This window comes from Puma concolor, chromosome C2 (assembly GCF_028749965.1).
Source record: "Puma concolor isolate L17-30 chromosome C2, mPumCon1.1.hap2, whole genome shotgun sequence".
NCBI lineage: Eukaryota > Metazoa > Chordata > Mammalia > Carnivora > Felidae > Puma > Puma concolor.
In genome coordinates, this window is record NC_141675.1 from 108,906,023 (window position 1) to 108,922,671 (window position 16,649).

A 16,649-nucleotide genomic window follows, 5' to 3' on the forward strand; every position below is an offset into this window, starting at 1 on the left:
CCACAGTAACCATTTCTACCACATTGTCATTCCTCCTTCAATTGATGTTTATATCCTTGTGGGAAGTTTGCTATGATCGGGTAACAGAAAAAGAGATGGTGTATTAGTTTCCTACTGCTTAGTGGCATTAAACAACACAGAAATATTATATTACAGTTCAAATGGGTCTCACTGGGCTAGAAATCAAGGTGTCACCAGGGAGGGCTGCATTCCTTTTGGAGGATCTAGGCAAGATGGTGTTTCTTTGCCTTTGCTAGGTCCTAGAGGTTTCCTGTATTCATTGGCTCATGGCCCCTGCTGCTCCTTCAAAGCCAGAAAAGCAGCATTGTGTCTTCAAATCTCTTCCTGACTCTGATGGTCCTGTCTAACTTTTCTCTCAAAAGGATTACATTGTGATTTCATTGAGCCCACCTGGAATATCAAAGGTACTTTCCTCTCCTCAAGGTTAGCTGATCAGCAAACATAATTCTATCTGCAACTTTAATTCTGTCTTGCCATGCAACAATATATTCAAAGATACCACGTGTTAGTATGTGGACAGACCTCTTTGGGACCATTATTTTCTCTAACACAGGCTTTGTTCAGTCTTCTGATACCAGTCAGATCTAGATTGCCAACATAATGTAATCACTTCCAAGTACAGTCCTTAAAGGTTTTGGGTAAGAGCATCCTTCCCATAAACAGAGTTTCATGCAATATATTTGGTTGTCACTTCATATGGGTATAGAAAGGACCAGATGTATAGTTATAAATATAACTATACAGTGGTAGTTATAGACAGTGGCTATATACATAGTATAGACAGTGGCTAATAATTTTGCCATATGATCATGGATTTGAAAATTATAAGGCAGGGGAATTGGTAACAGGTTGGTCAGAGGAAGATATGTGTAGATGAATCTTTCAGATTGGCAAAGAGTGACAATGTTTATGTCTAAAGTAAATTATAAATTACTGAATTCTATGCAGATGATGCTATCATCAATTATGCAATCAACATTACCCGGACACATTGGTACTTTCTCAGTGGACTCTGTGTACGAAGTGGAAAGTGGTCATGGTAGCAGAGATGGAACTTACTCATGAGCTCAGTAATACAGATTACCTGTCACGGAGTCTGACTGGTTTAATGTATTGCTAAATGTCTACCCAATATACAGTTCAGGGTAACATTAAACTTTGAAATAATTCTTCTGCAGTGGTGGATCCAGTCTGGTACCGTATATCAGGTAGATTATATTGGATCTATTAAAACAGAAAATGAGTCAGAATCAGGCCCATTCAAGACCTACTGTTCAAAATCTGCAGTCTGACAAACTCCCCAGGTGGTACATACTTTAAGTTGGAGAAGATGTGGCCAGTGGGATATTTATGAGTAAAATGACATTTCATCATATAGGTGACACACATTAATGCTGTGCACACTGGACCACATTGAGTGATATCATGGATGCAAAACAAAAATAAACATTTTTTTAAACACACATTGAAGCTCCAAGGTGCCAGTTAGAGGGATTCTTATGATGGCAATGAAAGTGATGATGATGATAAGATATTTTCAAAGTTTAATGTAAATGCATATTATCTGAAAATTTTGTTAGAATTCAGTAGGCTGGGATAGGAACTGGAGTTAATAATTTTTAAAAGCTTCCAAGTAATATTACTGTCTATAGTCCAAAGGCCGTACTTTAAACAGCAAGGATGGCGGTGATAAAATGCTGATTATTTCAGTTATGAGTACGTGGAAATCTAACTTGCCCTAGTGCATAACAAATTTTGTACTTTATTAATATACTTTCTCATGATTCAAACAAATATTTGCTCATGATTTAAAAAGCAACTCATAATAAAATATTTTACAATTATTATCAGTGATTTTTAAAAACCATTATGGAAATGTTACTGTAATCAGCATATATTAAACTCATGTCAGAAAATCACCATTCTAACTGGGTTTATTCATGGAAACAATGATGAGCTTTTCCTCACATTAATTAAGTACAATAGCCTACATAATTCAATATTGACAAGAATTAACCATGCAAAAACAGGAAAAGGGCAAAGCTATAAATTTAGTTTATCCATCCAAGCCTTGTCCTCATATAAATGCTGTTACAATATTGAACCATTTTAGCTTTGATATTTCATCTCAGTGATGTGGACTTTTTATACCAATTTGCCCATTTTATTGAGTAAATATTTTATGCTTTTGGGGCTGAGGGACAATAAATTGTCATATTTTGTTGTTCATTTTCCTGATAATAATTCCTTACTTGGGGTGTGTTCTTGGAAAATAGACCGCTATCAGAGCATCAGAGACTATTTAGAAAATTGCATCTCTGAGCAGTGCTTCTTAACTTTATAAAAGCCTAACAAAAATATAATGGCCATAATACTCTGGGTTCTGAATTAGAGCAGAGTTTCAGTGAACCCATAAATAGACCATTTCAATAAGTTTATTCCAAAATAAATTCCTGGGAAATTGCTGCATTATAGAGACAAATATCAGAAAGATTTTTTCAATGAATCAAATAATTAACCAACTAAAAATTAAACTGAGAATCTTTAATTCTATATCAAAATCCATATAAGTCACTGTATATCAAAAATTAATTGGTTCATAGTATTTATTAATACCCAAGAAAACAAAGAATTACAAATACTCTCTGACCATTTCTTTTTAAAGAGAAGCTGTAGAGAAATAAACATTTAAATAGTAATACCAGCTTGAAAATAATGTCACAATAATAGAATTCAGAGAAATGAGAGACAGCTATGGGCCAAAACCATTAGGGAAGAAGATTAGATTCAACTGAGCTGTTAAAAAAAAAAAAAAAAAAAAAAAGATTTCACTGGGTAAAGAATTTGGAGTGTGTGTGTGTGTGTGTGTGTGTGTGTGTATTTTAAATGGAGAGAGCATTCAAAGCCTAGCATATTCCATACTTTGGGCTAAATGTTGGGCATATAATGATTAACAAGATCTGATCCCACTAATTCAGGCACAATGATTTATTATATTTTTTGGTAAGAGAAGTGTTATGATGGAGGCAATGAACAAGATCTAGTTGAGTTGTGAGTCATTGTGTCTGTTATGCTGAAGGAATTCAGTGTGGTTATATATTTTGGCTAAATGATATTGGCTAAAAAATTGGCTAAAATGAAAGGTTAATACATACATATGGGGGGTGGATAAAGTAGGCAAGATTGGTTGGGGTCATCATATTTTTGGAGGGTATGTTATATATTGGCTAAAATGAAATGTTAATACATAAATATTGGGGGATACAGTAGGCAAGATTGGTTGGAGTCAGATTTTGGAGGGTATGTTACAGTTTTATTTTTCTCTTGTATCTTTTTTGTTTTTTGTTCTGTTTTTCTCTTTTTGGGATAACAAATGTTATGCAGAATTATTCTGAGATAGTTTTGGCTGTATGTGTACCTGTCTGTGTTAAAAAAATGTAGTTTACTATATTAACCAGTTTTAACTGTATGACTCAGTAGTGTTAAGTATATTCATGTTATTATGAAATAAATCTTCAGAACTTTTTTGCCTTGAATAATTGAAACTTAACGTTTACTGAGTAGCAGCTCCCTTTTCTCCCCCTTCCATATCCCCTCTATGAATTTGACTATTTTAGATACCTTACATAAGTGAAATCATGCAGTGTGTGTTCCTCTGTGACTGGTTTATTTCACTTGGCATAATATCTTTCAAGTTCATTCATCTTTTCTTCCTCTTTTTTTAAAGCTGAGTAACATTCCATGGTATGTATTACCACATTTTCTTTATCCATTAATCTGCTAATGACTATTTAGGTTATTTTTATGTCTTGACTATTGTGAATAATGTTGCAGTGAACTTGAGAATGTTAATATCTCTCTGAGATTTTGTTTCAAATTCTTTTGGATGTATACCCAAAGGTGGAATTGCTTAAGCATATTGTAGCTCTATTTTTACGTTTTTGAGGAATCTCCATAGTGTTTTCTATAGCAGTTGCAACATTTTACAATGCCACCAACAGTGCACAAGCGTTCGGATTTCTTCACGTCCCTGCCAAAACTTATTTTTCCTTTTATCCTTCTTTTCTCTCTCTCTTCCTTCCTTCCTTCCTTCCTTCCTTCCTTCCTTCCTTCCTTCCTTCCTTCCTCTCCCCCACCCTCTCTCTCTCCCTTTCTCCCTTCCCTTCCCCTTCCCTTCTTTCCCTTCCCTTCCTCTTTGCCTCCCCCTCCCCTTCCCATCCTTTCAGTAACCATACTGATGGGCATGAGATGATATTTCATTGTGGTTTTGATTTCCCTAATGATTAATGATTATGATTATCTTTTCATGTGCATATCAGTCATTTGTAAATCATCTGTGGAGAAATGTCAGTTCAAGTCCTTTGACCATTTTTTAATCAGGTTATTTGATTTTTTAGTTGTTGAGTTGTAGGTGTTCTTTATTCCAGATATTAACCCTTTATCAAATATGTGAATTATAAATATTTTCTCTCATTCTATAGGGTGCCTTTTCATTCTGTTGATTATATCCTTTGATGTGCTAGGATATGACATTTATATGGTAGCTCAACTCCCACATACACAGGACATAACAATGTATAGGAAAGATCTTGCAATTATACTGCACAACTACCCACTGTGTAGCTATCCGTTACTCTAGAACAATGATGTTCAAAAGTTTACATACAGAGAAAGATCTTGAAAAATGAAGATTTTGATTAAGTTTGATTAAGTTTGATTGAGTTTCTGCCTTTTTAGCAAGCTCTCAGGTGATGCCAGTGCAGTTAATCCAATGACCATACTTTGAATAGCAAGACTTTCTAAAATAGTTGACTTAAAGTTTTTATTCATATGAATTTTAATATTCAATGTGAGTGAAATGATAATGGAAAGCATAATTTTAAGTTCTGTAGCCTTTTACATGCGCTATCATTTTATGGATTAAAAGACATTCATATTTCAACTTGGACTTGAAGCTGAGAGACCCAACATCAAACTCCTTCATGAAACTGGTGTGTTGATGAATGATGTGTTCATTCGCTATAATACTCTGCAGATTCATCCAAGCTGTGTGTATCACTAGACAATTCTTTTTCATTGCTGAGTGATATTCTATGGTATGTGTGAGCCACAGTTTATTTAATATTCAGCTATTGAAGTCATCTGAGCTGATTATAGTTTTAGTTACAAACAAAACTACTAAAAACATTTATGTATACATTTTTGTGTGAACATAAGCTTTTTCTAGGATAAATGTCCAAGAGTGAGATTGCTGGGTCGTGTTGTAATTACATGTTTAATTTTCTCAGAAACTGCCAAATTGTTTTTCACAATGTAAAATTTTCAGGCTTTATATTTTATATTCCTACTGACAATGTATGAATGATCCACTTTCTCCACATCCTAGATAGTATTTGGTGTTGTCATTACTTTTTATTTGGCCATTCTTATGGGTGTGTGTTGATATCCTCTGTGGTTTTAATTTGCATTTCCCAAATGGCTAATGATGTCATACACCTTTTTATGTGTTTACTTGCCATTTGTATAACCTCTTTAGTGAAAAGTCTGTTCTTATCTTTTGCTCATTTTATAATTGGGTTATTTTTTAGCTGTGTAGTTTTGAGACTTCTTTATATATTCTGGCTTCTGGTTCTTTGTCAGATTTGTAACTTGCAAATATTTTCTTCCACTTTACATGGATTTCTGTAAAGCAAAACTTTATACTTTTCATGAGGTCTAATTTATCAGGTTTTCATTTTATGGATTGTGCATTTGATGTCAAATTTAAAACCTTTTGCCATATGCCAGTGATTTATCATCATTTATTATTTATAGTTGTACATTTTGTATTTATCTTCATTACTCATTTGAGTACATTTTGTATAAGATGCAAGATTTAGGTTGAGGGTTTTATTTATTTTTTGTTGTTGTTTTTGTTTTTTGCCTATGAATACCCAGTTGTTCCAATACAATTTGTTGAAAAGGCTAACCTTCCTCCATTAAATTAATTTTATTAGTTTGTGAAAACTCAGCTGAGTTTATTTGTGTGAGTCTTTTTTGTGTTATTATTTTCCATTGATCTGTGTACCTAATCCTTCACCAATATCTTAGTGTCTCAATTGCTATACCTATAAAGTAAGCTTTAATTTCAGATAGAGACTCTTTTTACTTTATTTTTATTTATTTATTATTTTATTTATTATATATATTATTTATTTATTATTTAATTATTACAGATCCTGTGCCTTTCCACATAAATTGTAAAATAAGCTTATAAATGGATACAAAAATCTTGTGGAACTCTGGTATGTATTGGATTAAACCTATAGTCAATCTGGAAAGAACTGTCACTTTTCCTATGTTGAATCTTTCCATACACAGACATGGTTTATTCTCCTTTTACTTAGGTCTTGTTGATTTCTTTTATTAACATTTTGTAATTCACACATAAAGACTCTAAACATGTTCTACCAAGTATAAACTTAAGTATTTCTTTTCTTTGGCATGATTATAAATAACATTTTATCATTTATGTGATTGGTTTTTCTGTGTCCCTTTTATATGCTGCAATTTAGCTGAACTTACTACTTCTAGGAGCTTTTTTTTTATTATTAATTTTTTATGTACACAATGACACCATCTGCAAATACAAAGTTTGGTTTTGTTTGTTTGTTTGTTTGTTTGTTTTTCCTGTCCTATCACCATGGCTCCTATTTCTTTAGCTTTACTTCTGTGGCTGGAAATTCTAGTACTTTGTGGAATAAGATTGTTGAGAGCAGGCATTCTTGTTTTGTCCTCAATCTTTAGAGGATGTCATTCAGTCATACACCATTAAATACAGTATCAGCCATAGGTTTTCTGTAGATATTCTTTATTAGGTTGTGGATATTCCCTTAATTCCTAGTTTTTTGGGCATTTTTTTTTTCTTTTTTAAAGTAGGCTTCAGGGGCGCCTGGGTGGCGCAGTCGGTTAAGCGTCCGACTTCAGCCAGGTCACGATCTCGCGGTCCGTGAGTTCGAGCCCCGTGTCGGGCTCTGGGCTGGTGGCTCAGAGCCTGGAGCCTGTTTCCGATTCTGTGTCTCCCTCTCTCTCTGCCCCTCCCCCGTTCATGCTCTGTCTCTCCCTGTCCCAAAAATAAATAAACGTTGAAAAAAAAAATTAAAAAAAATAAATAAATAAAGTAGGCTTCACACCCAGCACTGAGCCTAATGTAGGGCTTGAACACAGAACTTTGAGATCTGGATCAAGATGTTGATAGGGTAGGATTGCATTGATTTATTTTCAGATATTGAACAAGCCTTGCATGCTTATAATAAATTTCACTTTGTCATGTTGTATAATTATTTTTTATACATTTTAGGTTGGGTTTGCTTACATTTTGTTGAGAATTTTTGTGTCTATGTTTATGAGAGATAGTGCCCTAGCATTTTTTTCTTCCTCCTTCTCTCTCTTTTTTCTCTTCCTTCCTTCCTTCCTTCCTTCCTTCCTTCCTTCCTTTCCTCTCCTCTCCTCTCCTCTCCTCTCCTCTCCTCTCCTCTCCTCTTTTCTTTCTTTCTTTCTTTCTTTCTTTCTTTCTTTCTTTCTTTCTTTTATATTTTATTTGCCTGGTTTTGATATCAGGGAGCTACTGGCATCATTAAATTACTTGGGAAGATTTTTTCATCTTTAATATTCTGGATGAGATTGTTTAAGAATTAGTGTTAATTCTTTTTGCTTTTCAGTTTGGCAAGTTTTTATTGATCTAACTTTAAGCTTACTGATTCTTTCTTTGGCCTTGTTGAGTCTAGTGATGAGTCCATCAAAGGCATTCTTTATTTGTGTTACAGTGTCTCTGTAGTGTTTCTGGATGTGTCTATTACTCTAGATTTCCAGGTAGCAGTTTTCCCTACAACCTCAGTCCTCTGATGCATCCAAGATGGAGGGACTTCTGGGTACTTTTCAGGTCAAAATCAAAGTCCTTATTTTTTAAAAAATTGAGTGTAAAAAATTTGGTAATAAAAATATATATAATTTATTCATTTTTAATATATCCTATAATTAATTTTTAGTAGATATAGGATAGACAGTTTTATTCAAACAAAAAGTTTGATAGGAATGTCCTAGAAAACACAACAGGAATAGTCATTGTAAGCTTTCAAAATAATTTAATCAGTCAAATGCACAGAACTAATCCAAAAATTGTTTTCTGAACGTTCTCAAAATTAATTAACAATATAATCTGTATAACCTAGTACAGTGTTTAGTTAAATATTATATAATACCATCTGCTTCATGTGTGTGCTAATTTATAAATTCCTTGGAAGATGAGATATGTTTATACATTTTGTATATCATTTAAAACAACCAAATATTTCCAAACACATCGTATGTTCCGTAAAATACTGTGAAAATAGATTAGGATGTGATATACCCAAGTATGTGTCTGTTGAATGTTGGAGAAAGCAATCCTATTCTTTCTATTGTGTCTTTTATCTGTTCTCTCAAAATATACTTGATGCTTACCCAATTATTAGAATGCTGTTTTGTAAAACATCACAGTTTTAGCTTTGCACAAGGATATCAGTGGTTTATGTATACATTTTAATGGTGCATTTCTTTATACTTGTATATTTTGCTCTATGTTGACATTATTTATCATACTTAAATATTGATTTGTTACATATATTCTGTGTAGAAAAAACACTTGGTCATTCATTAAATTTTTCATTCAATTTCATATATCATGAAAGGTAATGATTTTATATGCTGAGTTACTGATTGTAATTTATTTATAGTTATATGTGCAGGGGTTCAGAATGAATTGTCCCAAGATATGTCACTTTGGCATGCAAATTATTTTGAGCTGAAAATTATCAAGGCCCAAAAGATTCATGAAGAAATTTTGACCTTCCCCCAACTGGCTAAAATAATTTAGATAGAGTATCTGCTCCAGAAAGGGAGCTATCACCATAGAGACTTACATTATAATATGAAGTAGGTGTAGTAGACAGGGAGGAATTTAGCAAAGTCTGTTTGTTAAAATTCTTGTTCCATTGTTTCTGTTAGGCCCAGCTAACAATTGTTTAACAAAGATTTCCTCTTTTTAATCTTCCTGTGAATCACTTTCTTTCCCTTTGAAGTCCCAGACCCCTACCTACTTCTTATTTCAGAATGACATATACACCTCATTTTGCCTGGCTAATTGTTTTGTACAATGCAAGGCTATAGAATGTAAACATGAAAGATCTGCCTTGTTAAGTATAATAGACAGTTTCTATTATCAAGTACTTGTGACACTTTCAGCTTTGATATTTTCTCTTTTGAAAGGAAGATAATATTCTTAATTTGTTCCTTGGAAATATTTATTCTGATTACCAAAGCTAATTAAATAATTATAAATATTTGTAGTGGCTCTTTAAGCTTAGAAAGCAAAAGTATTATTAGTTGTGCATTATAGCATCACCAGGTTTATGTCCATGAAAATGGACGTTTTCAGAAAATGAACCATATTTAACATTTAGTACAAGTAATGTGACAGTTTTTAAAGAAATGAAGAAAGAGCTAAAAAAAATTACCTTGTAGTTCAACAAATATTTATGGAGCATTCATTACATAGAAGGTAATAGATTAACTGCTGTGGAAATTTATAGTGATAGACCAGTCATGGACCATAAAGTAGGGAAAGATGATGGAAGGAAAATGCTCTTGACTAAGTACCTATTAAAATAGGGTGTACACTGTTAGATGCTTTGCATAAATGTTTTTGTATTGTTTTTGTTTTTGCTTACGTATAACAATAGTTCAAGTAAATAAACACTCCCATGTTTGTTAGTTGATAAATATTTGTTAACTAAACAGATTTTAAGGAATAAAACACTTTTATCAAATAATGACAGGCAGAATTTTAGCTGCATTCACAGGAGGGAAAGTTTGCTTCCAGAACAGGTGTGAATTCTAGGAACACTTAAGAGGTGAGTTGGCACTTTAAATAGTCTCAGAGATGTGTAGGATTTGCACATATCTTGATGGAGAGAAAGCCATTCCAGTAATTAATGGAAGAGTGATTGCACTATAGTGATTAGTGTGATTTTCCTGAAAAGTGAAGTCTTTGGAATACTGGGCAATATCGATGAACAAGTAGGTTTGTATCATTGTTTTGAAACAGTTGATTCAGCTTAAATGTTTCAATTCTAAGTTATAGGAAAGTGAAGCCCCTGGAATATTTCAGCTGAGATGAGCCATGAACACAAATGTGTCTCAGGGTGTTGAGTCTAGCAATGTGTGAGAAATGAACTAAGTCAGGAAGTGGCTGGAGGTGAGATCAGTTGAAAGATATTAAAATATCCCAGGATATAGGTAATAATGACCTGAGCTCTGATAGCAACATAGGAAGGGAGATGTGGGCCAAGGCAAGATAAATTATCAGACAGTATGTCTCAGACTCTATCTAGTCCCATTCATATCTATCCTGCTAAAATGCATGTTGGCTTTTCTTCATACAAATGTGTGTGAAGGCAAATTTGAAGTTAATAATACTCTAACTTTCCAGCATTGTTTCTTCTTTAATTTCATTATCACTATGTGGAAATTATCTTTCATTTCTCCATTTTTCTATGTTAGCAGTGGTAAAACATAAATCAAATGACATTTACAACAACCTAAGTATATACCACAAGCCAAGCAGCATAGTTTGCAACGATAGTGATAAAATGCAGTCTATTTTATTTCATTTCATTTTATTTTATTTTACTATTTTATTTTATTTTATTTTATTTTATTTTACTATTTTATTTTATTTTATTTTATTTTATTTTATTTTATTTACATTTATTTATCTATTTTGAGAGACAGAGAGAGAGAGAGAGAAAGGTAGAGAGAGAGAGAGGAAGAGAGAGAATCCACACTGTGAGCGTAGAGCCTGACACGGGGCTCCATCCCAGGAACCATGAGATCATGATCTGAGATGAAATCAAGAGTCAGATGCTTCACTGACTGAGCCACCCAGGCACCCCCAGTCTCATTTTAAATCTCCTAATATGCTTGATACAGAAGCCTGGATTTATATAAAAGTTTTTTTTTGGGGGGGGTCTGTCATTTCTAAATTCATTTTGCATTATGTTTCTAATCAGGTTCGTCACAAGTAATTTTCTTTTCTTTTCTAGCCTTCTTATTCAAAATGTCTATGGTTATCATTATAAAATTTTCCTTAAAGATAATACTTTGATTCAAACATGCTAAGGGGTTATCATGAATATATAACTCAGACAAATAAAGCAAATGTCAAACTCAATTTGGCAAATTGACAGAGTGTCTTACACAGACACAAGAGGAGTATTATCAGATTGCTCCTACTCATTGAAAAATGTCATAAGGTGTGTTACTTCTAACATGATTAATGAAAATGATATATTTGTGCCATTACAGTTTCCTGGAGTTTTAAAATTTCCTATACAAGCTGTAAAGGTGTCAAAAAAGGAAAGGAACTTGAACAGTGATGCCCCTTTGAGTATTTTTGAAGCAATTCAGTAATATTTAGATGTTTATAAAAAGGTGGGTTCCAGGCCTCTTTAGGATGTCTCATCCACCCTCACTTAGCTGTTTTCTCCTATACTGAACTTCTAACGATGGGTGTAATGGAGAGGTATTGGAGAGGAAGAGAGGAATAATGGGTGTGTGGACATAATTAATCTCTTCTGCATTTTATATTTTCAAATTTTTTTCAACACTTCACAACACTTCTTTACATATATCTCATATCAAGAGAGTTGTTAAAATGGTTTAAGTTTCATTAAGGGGTAAAGCAGCATAATTTTCAAGAAGATCAGTGTTAGGTTAATTTTTGAACCACTGGAATCATACTCAGATGAATATATACTGAAGATGAATCATACTCAGATGAATATATATTATTATATATATGAATATATGTATATATGAATATATATTATTATATATAAGCAAGAATTAGAAAGCTTTTGATACTTTTACTTCTTTATACAACTTCTTTATATTTTCAGGCTTCTCATACTATTTACATAGCCAGAGGATAAAATAGCATTTTCTATGTATATGTTATATATTGAGACAAAAGACATAATTACTGTATACAGTAGTGTTACTGAAGTGATCTTTGCTTCAATCTAAATTGCTTCTTAGCACTTAAGTTCAAGGGCATTTTGCTAAATGAAATAAGTCAGACATAAACAAAAATACTGTGATTTCTGTTATATGTGGATTCTAAAATAAACAAAACAAAACACCCAAAACAAACAAACAAACAAACAAAATATGCAAACAAAACCCAAAGTCATAGGTACAGAAAACAGATTGGTGTTTGCTACAGATGAGGGTTTGTGGGTGGAATAAATGGATGAACTACTTTTTTTATTTGTTTGTTTATTTTAGTTTAAATAAAAATATATAGTATATTTAAATCAAATTAAATATTAAGTGAAGATGTCTATCCATAAACCAAAAGAAGGACAGACTTGTTGAACTTCTTTATATCCATATGACTAAATTCTTTGCAAAGCTTATAGTAATTATACACACTGTATTTCCTATAACATATTTACCAAATTTCTTTCTTTAGTTATTTTAACAGAAATATCTTTTGTTATATTTATTCAAAGATAATTCAAGGATACTTACAATTCATTAATTATATTTTTATTACCAAACTTTTTTTCTGCCCAATTAAGCCTGATAGTCAAGCTTCTGAAGTGCCATTAATCTTATTTATTGGTGGAGGTAATAAAGTCAAATGTTTCCAAGAGTCAGGCAATAAGTAAGATGAAGGAGGTAAAATAGTATTATAGAGACATTATATGAAAACCGGAAGTCCAAAACTCATGTTCAAGCAGTCATTGCCATGTTATAATTTAGGACTAGCATTGCTTGATATACTGTTTGGTTTTTTTTCCCCCAAAGAATCCAGAAATCCATAGCTTTATAGATGAAAAGTGAAATGTCAAGATTTTATTATTATTTTTTTAATTCAAACAAAACATGCTGTGTGTCATATCTGTCTCCTCTCACATAGGCAGCCAGTTTTTCTGGAATGTCATGGGTTACTATAATTTCTGGCAATAAAATTCATGAATAATTATGTAATGAAGGCAAACACTGGATCTGCAAACTGACAGTTACTCCTATTAAAATTTATTTTGTTGTTTGTTTTATTTTTTTCTGTTTTGTGTGTGGATGTTTGTTGTTTTTTGTTTGTTTTTGCTTTACTCTTCCTTACTTTAGCTTAGTAGTCACCTATCTGTCAGGCATTATATAACCATCTTGCGTCTGACTTGATGTTAAGGACTGAAATTATGGCAGTGAACCAACAATGACACAGTTCAGCGTCTTTTTTTTAGAAAAGCTAGACAATAAATAAGTAATTAAAAATCATGGTAAGCCCTGAAAGAAAGGAGCAGGGAAGATAGCAGCTGTGGTGGCAAATGCGGTGAAGCTTCTTGATGACCAGAATTACAAAGATGCCATGAGCAATGCCATGGATATAATATCCACCTCTGTGCTGAGCCCAGTGTGTGCCTTCCTTTCTTGGACTCACAGCCTAGAGTATTCCAGAGCAACTGTTATCTCTGGATGGGAAAGAGACACCAGGGTCCAGGATTGGCCTCTGGGTACCTGTACTCCTACCCTGTCCTACATATGGCTACCATATGTACTGTGCCACCAGAAAAGAAGTGGTTCCACCCTTGTGAGGCTCCGGACTTTTTTTTTTTTAACCATCTATTAAACCAGACACAGACTAGACCCTGAAGAAAAAGGGGTTGATCTCTCAAGATGGCAGCAGTTTAGAGGCTCTATTGCGCACTGACCCCCTGGAGAAGTGAGGTGCTCTAGATCCGGAGAGGATGATGACAGCCTGGGTAAGTTTCCTGTGACTGACAGTTGAGCAGGGACATGGATTCTAGGACCAGATGACTTCCTGGATGACCCTGATGATGAGGACTGTTAAGAAGACATTCCCAGGTGTCTGGGTAAGGGGGAAATCCAAGGGTAGAGGTGTGGACAGTGCCTATACAAATCTGGACACTTCCATCCGGGGATCGGGACAAGCCCTGTGCCTGTGACATTTGTGGACAATGTTACAAGAACTGACCAGGCCTCAGTCACCACTCCCACTTGGCTAAGGAGCAGGGTGAGGATAAGGAAGACTCACAGCCACCCACCCCAGCTTTCTGAGATCAGAGGAGCAGAAATCCAAGAAGGGTCTGGACAGATTGGCCCTGCCCAACACTATGGTGACTTCTGCCTCAAAGATCAACAAGAAGACAGGGCAGTCCAAGGAGCTGGTGTCTTGTTCTGATTGTGGCCACTCAGAGCACCTGTCTTTCCTGAACTTCACCCTGGTGATGATGGCAGCTGTGGAGACCTGCTGCTGGCAGTGCATCTAGCACAAGTGCTGCAACATCTGCAGCACCTTGGAGACACTGTGCAGCACCTTGGAGACACTGTGCAGCACCTTGGAGATCACTGTGACAACTGTGATGGTGGCTACCATATGTACTACCTCACCCCATCCGTGTCTGAGCCTCCTGAAGGAAGTTGGAGCCGCAGTTTGTTTCTGGACCTGTGGAAGGAGAGAGTTTCCATCTACTGGAACCAGAACTCCTCTTGATATGCTCCCCACCCCCACTGCCTCCATACCTCTAGGGCTGTCGTTCTCTTCCTCTCTTGTTTTTCATGCCCACCTTTCCCTCTTCTTTCGCAAGTGCAGAGAACCTCGGGTAGTTGTGCTAGTCTGCTTTTGGCAGCAGTAAGCTCAGGTGGCAACTCTGCCCCCCTCTGGCCACCGGGAGATGTTGGATAATGTGCCTGTTTTTTAACTCCATGAAAAAGTCTACCTCCGAAATCCCCTTTTGTTCTTCCTAGACATGCAGCTCCTGCCCCTAACTGAATTGGGAGCCTCTGTCTCCTGCTCTGTGTATCTTGGCTTCTGGGTCACAGGGAGGCCACATAGACATCCCTTTCTTCCCTTGCATGCTCACTAGCAGCTGGGAAGATCTTCACACCCTGATCCCTCAGTTTTTTGCCTGGGGACACTGAGGTGGAGTAGTTGGCGTGGGTGTGGGGGTGGGGCACTCCATGCCAGGACACTCTGGAGTGGCCTTCCCCTTGGCTGTGGGCAGGCCCTAATTCACTGTCACTTTGGAGTTGAGGTGTCTTTTTTCTTTCTTTACTTTCTTTCTGTATTCTAAACATTTGTACAAATAAATACTTTTACACGGAAAAAATCATGGTAACTGCTGAGAAAGATGTAGAAGTTCCTACCACTCTCCCCACTATACTGTGGATCGTTATTTGCTATATAGTATTCTTGGAAATCTGTTAGTACTATTTTTGTGTCTATGCAAACTTATGTAATTAAATTTAACCAAAGTACAGGCCTCACCATTCATAGGTGTGAATATTATGCTATTCATAAAGACCCAGAAATCACTTGAATGCTGTTCATTTTCCCAATAGCTAGTGAGAAGTGTTTTCAAATTCTTGAAAATCTTATCTTGTTGCTGGAGTCATATTTGAATTATAAAATATTTCTTGGGGGATAGTGACATTTTTTTCCCCTAAAGCCATTTGGGGATAATAAGATAATTCCCAGCCTGGTTTTGTTGTAAGCATGGTCCTCAGCCTTTCAAACATGTTATCAGATCACCTCTCCTGTGCTTTCATTTTAAGGTGCTTGAACAAAATAGTTCTCCACCAAAGTCTGTAAGGGAGTATTTGACTTGTTTGAATTAAATCTATGCCGTCAATAAGGAGCTCATATAGGGAGGAGGTGGAGTGGGGAATCAGTTCTATTTTATTCTCTTTTTTAATACTTTGCAAACCTCACCATGGTCTACAAGGATTATCTGCTTCTTAAAACACTTTTTTGCTGTTCTGAAATGTTTACTTCCAACAGGAACTTGATGGATGTTTAACATTTCTGCACATTATATTACTTTTGCTCATCCAGTTAAAATCCCAACAAGCCTGGGCTTGACATTGAGTTGGAGGTACTATCACAGCTTTCTGTTCTCCTTATAAAAAGTGAGCAGTTCATTATGTTTTGTCAAAATGTTCTATGTCAGTGCTGTCCTCATTAATGCTGTGCCTTCTTGGTGACTCTGTAACAGTTCAAATTGCTTTAAAAAGTTACTCTTAAGAATGCCAAAAAGGAAAGGAATTCATATATCTTTATGTCTCTCATTTTGGATGGTATATATTATTGTTTCCCTAGGGAGGCAAACAAACAAATATTGAAGATATTTGCAACATGAAGTGAGGAGTGAGTTTGCCATTATAGGCCACTAGGTTATCTTGGTTAAATTCTCTAATTTGTCTGAATCTTAGTTTACTTCCCTGTAAGGTGAACACAATAAAATGTATTGACTTGTTGAAGTTGATGCCATTTTAAAATGTGTGTGGAAATATTTTTTATAAAAATACTGAATTAAGTATCAGGGAATATTGAAATATTGCTATATGTTTTTATTACTCCTTTACTCTCTGAAAATGAAGGCTTGGGTATGGGGCAGTAGGAGATCAAGTTAAATATATATATATGCCAAATATATATATCACAAAGATACTGAGATTACATATTATCAGCTTTCCCATGTCACAGATTCAGTTGTCTCTAAGGGATCTTCTGACATAAGCTAGTT

At 34.8% G+C, this 16,649-nt stretch overlaps 1 pseudogene; it reads left to right on the top strand.

Annotated features, from left to right (window-relative positions):
- Positions 1-14,652, top strand: part of LOC112849844 (zinc finger protein ubi-d4-like) — a 116,464-nt pseudogene extending 101,812 nt beyond the window's left edge.
- Positions 14,653-16,649: the final 1,997 nt, after the last annotated feature.